The 5,959-nt window shown below is 37.9% G+C and overlaps 1 pseudogene; it reads right to left on the minus strand.

The window, feature by feature from the left end:
- Window positions 1-844: 844 nt before the first annotated feature.
- Window positions 845-1,806, minus strand: LOC101359145 (olfactory receptor 2T29-like; annotated as a pseudogene).
- Window positions 1,807-5,959: the final 4,153 nt, after the last annotated feature.

Raw genomic sequence — 5,959 nt, forward strand, 5'->3', positions numbered from 1 at the left:
TATAAGGTCGCTATGAGTTGGAATTGACTCAACAGCAATAGGTTTGGTTTGTTTTGGTTTGGTGGTGCAGTAGGAGACCTGGTGACACAGTGGTTAAATTGTTCTACCACTAATGGAAAGGTCAGCAGTTCCAACCCACCAGTCTCTCTTCAGGAGAAAGATGTGGCAGTCTGCTTCCATAAAGATTTACAGCCTTGGAAACCCTATGGGGCAGTTCTACTCTGTCCTATAGGATTGCTATGAGTCAAAATTGACTTAAAGGCAATGGGTTTGGCTTTTAATTCCAAATTAATTTCAAATGTATAGGAAAGCATCATGAATAAGAATAGTGTAAAGAATATGCATATAGCCCTTACCTAGACTCATCTCTTGTTAATATTTTTCTCCTTTCACTTCAACATTTCCCTCCTTCTCTCTTTTCTTCCTCTTATTTGATAATCTGTATGACTTTTTGTGGTACAGTTGTTAAGTGTTCAGCAGCTAACCAAAAGGTTGGCAGTTCGAATCCACCAGCTGCTCCTTGGAAACCCTATGGAACAGTTCTACTTTGTCCTATAATGGCACTATGAGTTGGAATCGACATCACAGCTTTTTTTTTTTTTTTTTTTTTTGGTTTATATGACTTTTACTTCCAAATATTTTCATCATGCATTTCCTAAGAATATGAATATTCTAATACAGAATAATAGGACAATACAGAGAAACAACTACTTTAAAAAGGGAGGGGAGGGTGAAAATGAGATGAAATATCATGATATGAGACTATGAGGAATAACATTGTCATAAGATTCTAAAATTCTGATGTGTAGCGAGAAGGAAAAGAAACTGTTACTACCAAAATTTCCTACTTTGTCATTTCTTGAAAGACAGGTCCCACATTTAAAATTTTCTTCAGAGCCTCTGTGACATCTTTATTTCTAAGACTATAGATTAAAGGGTTTAGCACAGGAGTGAGGATAGTGTAAAAGAATGATCCTACCATGTCCTTCTCCAGGATGTGGTAGGAGCTGGGGACCATGTAGGTGTAGATGTCAGCCCTGTAGAAGAGGATGACCACAGTCATGTGGGAGGAACAGGTGGTGAAGGGCTTCTTCCAGCCCTTTGCTGAGTTCATCCTGTAGACGGTGAGAAGGATGAAACAGTAGGAGCTTAAATGGTTGCCACAGGGATGAGGATCATGACGACACAGCACAGGTACATGAGTGTCTCAGTGAGTGAAGTGTCAGAGCAAGAGAGCTTCATTATGGCAGGCACCTTGCAGAAGAAGTGATGGATCTCCTTGGATTTGCAGAAGAGGAAGGTCATGGTGATGGGAGTGAGCATGAAGCCCTTCGCTGAGCCCAAGAACCAGCAGCCAGACATCAGGAGGAGACATACCCTATGGTTCATAAGGACGGGGTAATGGAGGGGATGGCAGATGGCCATGTACCAGTCATAAGCCATGGCAGCTAGAAGGAAAAATTCAGATATTCCTAGCGTCAAGTAGGGGAACATTTGTATCCCAGATTCAGGGACTGAGATCTTTGTGTTACTCATGGCCTGGTCCATGAGCATCTTGGGCACAGTGACAGAAATGTACATCACATTCATGACAGACAACTGGCTGATGAAAAAGTACATAGGAGTGTAGAGGTGGACATTAGAATGTATCAGAAAGATCAGGATAGTGTTTCAAGACAAGGCCATTAGAAAAATCACAAAAAAGACCACACTAAGCAGAGTTGAGTGTTTGGATTGACTGAAGAATCCCAACAGGATGAAATCGGACCTTCCAGTGTGGTTTGCCAGCCACGTGGTGTTGTCCATGAAGTTTCACCTAGGGCATCAAGGAGAGCTTCAAGGTTACACAGATCACTCGTGAGGATGTAACCCTCTGAAATGTGTATTTAGTGCCTGTGTGTATGCAGACATGTGCACACACCTCAACCCAATTGTTCTACTGGAGAAAGTTCCATGGATTGTAGGACTTCTGTGTCAATTTGGGGATTATAAAGCACTTATAATTCAACAAATTTACCAGAAAAATAAGTGAATTCACAACTGTGAGTTGAAAGAGTTAGTAACTTTCACTGAAGTTGCCACAGTTCAGGGTAATAAAGTTTTCTGATGAAGGTGACCTCTATTAACATGTAGTGGGAAGTTTGAAGAATCATTTCCCTATGCAGTGCAAAGAGTGAATCATTGAGAAAAAGAGAAAGATGAGAGATACACAAAGAGAAATCAAATTCCTTATTTCTAGAGTGTTTGTTATGGAAATCAAAATTGAATTAATCTTTCTGGTTTAAGGACCCAGTTGGAATCTTAAAACTCTCATGGCATGACCAACCACTTAGAGAACCTGAGGGGCAGCAAGTGAGAGGAATAGACTCTGTAGCTAGTTTGAGGCCTTGGATCCAGCTTCCCCTCTACCTGCTCTGTACCTCAGATAAGTTACTAAAACCTCCATTCCTCTGTCCATTCTACATAAAGAGAGGATGAGAATAGTTTGACCTTAACGTGTGATGAGGATTAAATTAGGCAAAATAATGACAATACTTAGAACATTACTTCGCACAGACAAACAAACATGTAAAGTATTAGTTCAGAGAGCTAATATCTAAGCACATTATTGTGAAGAATCTATGTAAGAGTTGACTCTCACTACTGTTGTCTAATGATCCAAGATACGTTACTTCACTTCTCCAATTTCAGTATCATGGTCATATTTTTAAAAATTTAGGTCTGATAATTTTTGTAGTCCAAATAACGTGTTCACTTATTATATTTTTTACCCCATTAAAGTGGAGCTTTACGGAGAAATCCATCTCGTCTCTGTCAGCTGCATGCTTTCCCAACTTGAGATTCATCTCCATCATCTCCTATTATTTGCTCTGAACCTCAGGGAAGAGGGAAGAGCTAGCATTTAGAGGATCACTGACATTTATCAGACAAGGCTTTAGTTGTTTTCACAAACATCATCACCTTTATTGCTCCTCATAATCAATCTTTCATGGAAACTGAGATGCAGAGAGATGAAGTGAAAAACACTGAGATGTCTCTGATTCCAATTTACTGCTTTTCTCCTCTGTCTTGCTTCTTACAGCCTGTCTCTGTGTTAGACTCTGAACACAAATAGAAGATAGATTAAACTTTCTTGTGTTTAAGGAAGTCAGATTCTCTCTACTCAGGAGAAAAAAAGCTGATATAAATGTGATTTAAAGTAGAATTGACAGTGGCTACAAAATGAATAAGAAAAAAACAATAGAGTCAAAATCCACAGCCTTTCTGAAGGGAATCAGTAATAGCATCTTCCACATTTTCTCTTAAGGAGATTAAACCTTTGCAACTTCTCAATTTTTGAAGTATTAAATTTTAAAAATCCTTGCCAGCAGGATTTTTTGATAGGAAGAGTTTAGAAGTGGTTATGAGGCAGAGCTATTTCAGGAAGAGTTTATGGTCATTTCAAATATGTATTATACACTCATAATAATTCTGAAGACAACTTATGAGAGTCAACTTACTAAACATCCTAAATTCTGGTGTGCTGATGCAGTAAGCAATGCTCCAACTAGATTTGACGTAAATACTCACAAAATCTGGGACACACTGCACAAGCAAAAGTATAAACTATCAAATTCCACCCCCACTGGCAGATGGAAGCTGAGTTCTGTGCAAAAGTTAAAAACAGCCCTATAAACTGCAAAACACAGCTGCTGATCTAGCTTCTATGTGCAGTCAAAATGAAACGAGGGTTCTTGAAGAATCTAGCACTCACGAAGACCTCAAAATTATCTGCTGAATTAATGGAGCAACGGGGAGGAGGGAGAACTGGAGGGCAGGGGGTGGGCTCTGGCAAATCTCTCCTGCAGTTTGGCAAATGGGGTCACTGGCATCAAAACATATTGAATGTTCCACATGGTACACCAGACAGATGAGGGGACACAGGGTCTGCACCCCTCATGGCAAGTGTCTCCTTGTTCATTCTTACTCTTCTCAGTCCAATTTCTTGAGTTTAATGCCAACAGCTTAGTGCATGTTTAACTTAGGAAATCATTAATAGTGGTGGTAGAGCAATACAGAACCTTTCTTTGGAGCTCACTGAAGCTCAGGAATTGTTCTAGTGTTTTACCAGCTAATCATCCCCTGAACCTATGAGAAAAGTATTTTGTATTTTTACAGCTTAGAAAATTCAGGTTCTATGCCTATATGCCTATGATCACACAAGTGGCCATGGAAAAGACTCATATTTTAGCCCAGGTGCAGGGCCCAGAGCCTGTAACTCTGCCTCACTGCTCTCTGGCACCCAGTTCTACCCCCTCTCCCCACCAAGTCTTCAATTCGAGTTTTAGACACAGGTAGTTTAATCAGAGAAACAAAAATATGATCCAGACATTTGTTTCTAGTGTTTCCTAACTATCAGACATAATTCCCTCTAAAAGTAAAATCAGTCACTTTTTCCTCTGTAAAATTTCAGTCTCAGAAAAACAAAGCCATCATCCAAAAATATAGGAAAAATAGATGTTGTTTTGTCCATAAATAAATGGAGGGAAATCAAAAACCCATTTCTTAATGTATTGCAGTAAATAAGTGTTTTATAAACAAATTCAAAGGGAAAAACCTATTTGCTTTTTTCCATAGATTATAAGAAATAGGAAGATATTGAGGAAAAGTTGTCAAGAAACCCCTAGGATGTATCAGAGCAGAATAATGATTTGAGGACATTGGTTGCCCTTTGCTCCTGCAGTTTTGTCTGTATGTTTGATTAAACCACCATCAGATGATGTATGAATCTCATCCACATGGGTTAGTGAAGTGTGGTCATGGTTAAGTTTGCAAAGAGAAGTGGAAAAGTGACATCATCCCTGGTTTTTCTCTGCCTATTAGGGGAGTGGATGACAGCTTCTGTTGATAAATCCCCTCTGGGACAGTGAAAAAGAATGCAATTAAAAGGGTTAGAGAAGCTAATAGATATCTCCATGGCACTTTTTTGACTTTCTTCTCATTCTTTTTTTAATCTCCTTTTATTGCTAAACTCAATGTATATTAAAATCTTAACCAATATTAAGAATAATCTTTAATTTCACTATTATCAATAAAATCTTATCTATGAATTAGGAGTTAGTTTACCTATACCCTTTGTCACTTTACAAAATATCCTTGTGTGTATGTACCTCATATAATCTTTAAGAAAAACTTGTCATATAATGTTATTATTCATTTCTTCTTTCACAGTTATAGAACCTGAAACTTGGAGTTTAACTGACATGTCAAAATAACCCCATTAATCAGTACTGTGGTGGCAACTAGGACATCTTGGTCTATATCACTCTTCATTAGGTTACTGGTTTGTTTGTTTGTTTTTTCAATCTATGTTGCTTTCTTTTTGCATTTAATTTCAAAGCGCTTGCTTTATTTTAAATGCTAACAGTCTAATTGCAAAATACCTAAAAACACAAATTCAAACGGGTATAAATAAAATTTTAAAATCAACTATAACGTAATGGGATCACATATATAAAATCTTGAAAGAAAAAAATTGCCTGCCAAGAATAATATATCCTGCAAAACTCTCGTTCAAATTTGATGGAGAAGTTACGTCATTTCCAGATAAACAGAAATTAAGGAAATATGTAAAAGTCAAACCAAACTTACAAGAATTATTAAAGGGAGTCCTTCTATCTGAGGACTAACAGCTTCAAATCACAGGCAGAACCTAGGACGCAGGATGTACCAGCCAGATACCAATCTAGGAAATGAACTCTTGAGGACTATCCAAAACCAAAAGAAATACAACAGGGAATCAGAGAAGTTATTCAGTAAATGACAACAACATCAAAACAATAAAAGAGGGAATAAACAGCATAGGTATAGAACCCTCTAATGGAGAGGAAGACAAAGTGATACCAAGTAATGGTAGACTGCTTGAAACTTAGAAAGATAAGGGTAAAATTCATGGTAACCACAAAGAAAGTTAACAAAC

The sequence above is a fragment of the Trichechus manatus genome, unplaced genomic scaffold, assembly GCF_000243295.1.
Source record: "Trichechus manatus latirostris isolate Lorelei unplaced genomic scaffold, TriManLat1.0 scaffold00181, whole genome shotgun sequence".
NCBI classification, from domain to species: Eukaryota; Metazoa; Chordata; class Mammalia; order Sirenia; family Trichechidae; genus Trichechus; species Trichechus manatus.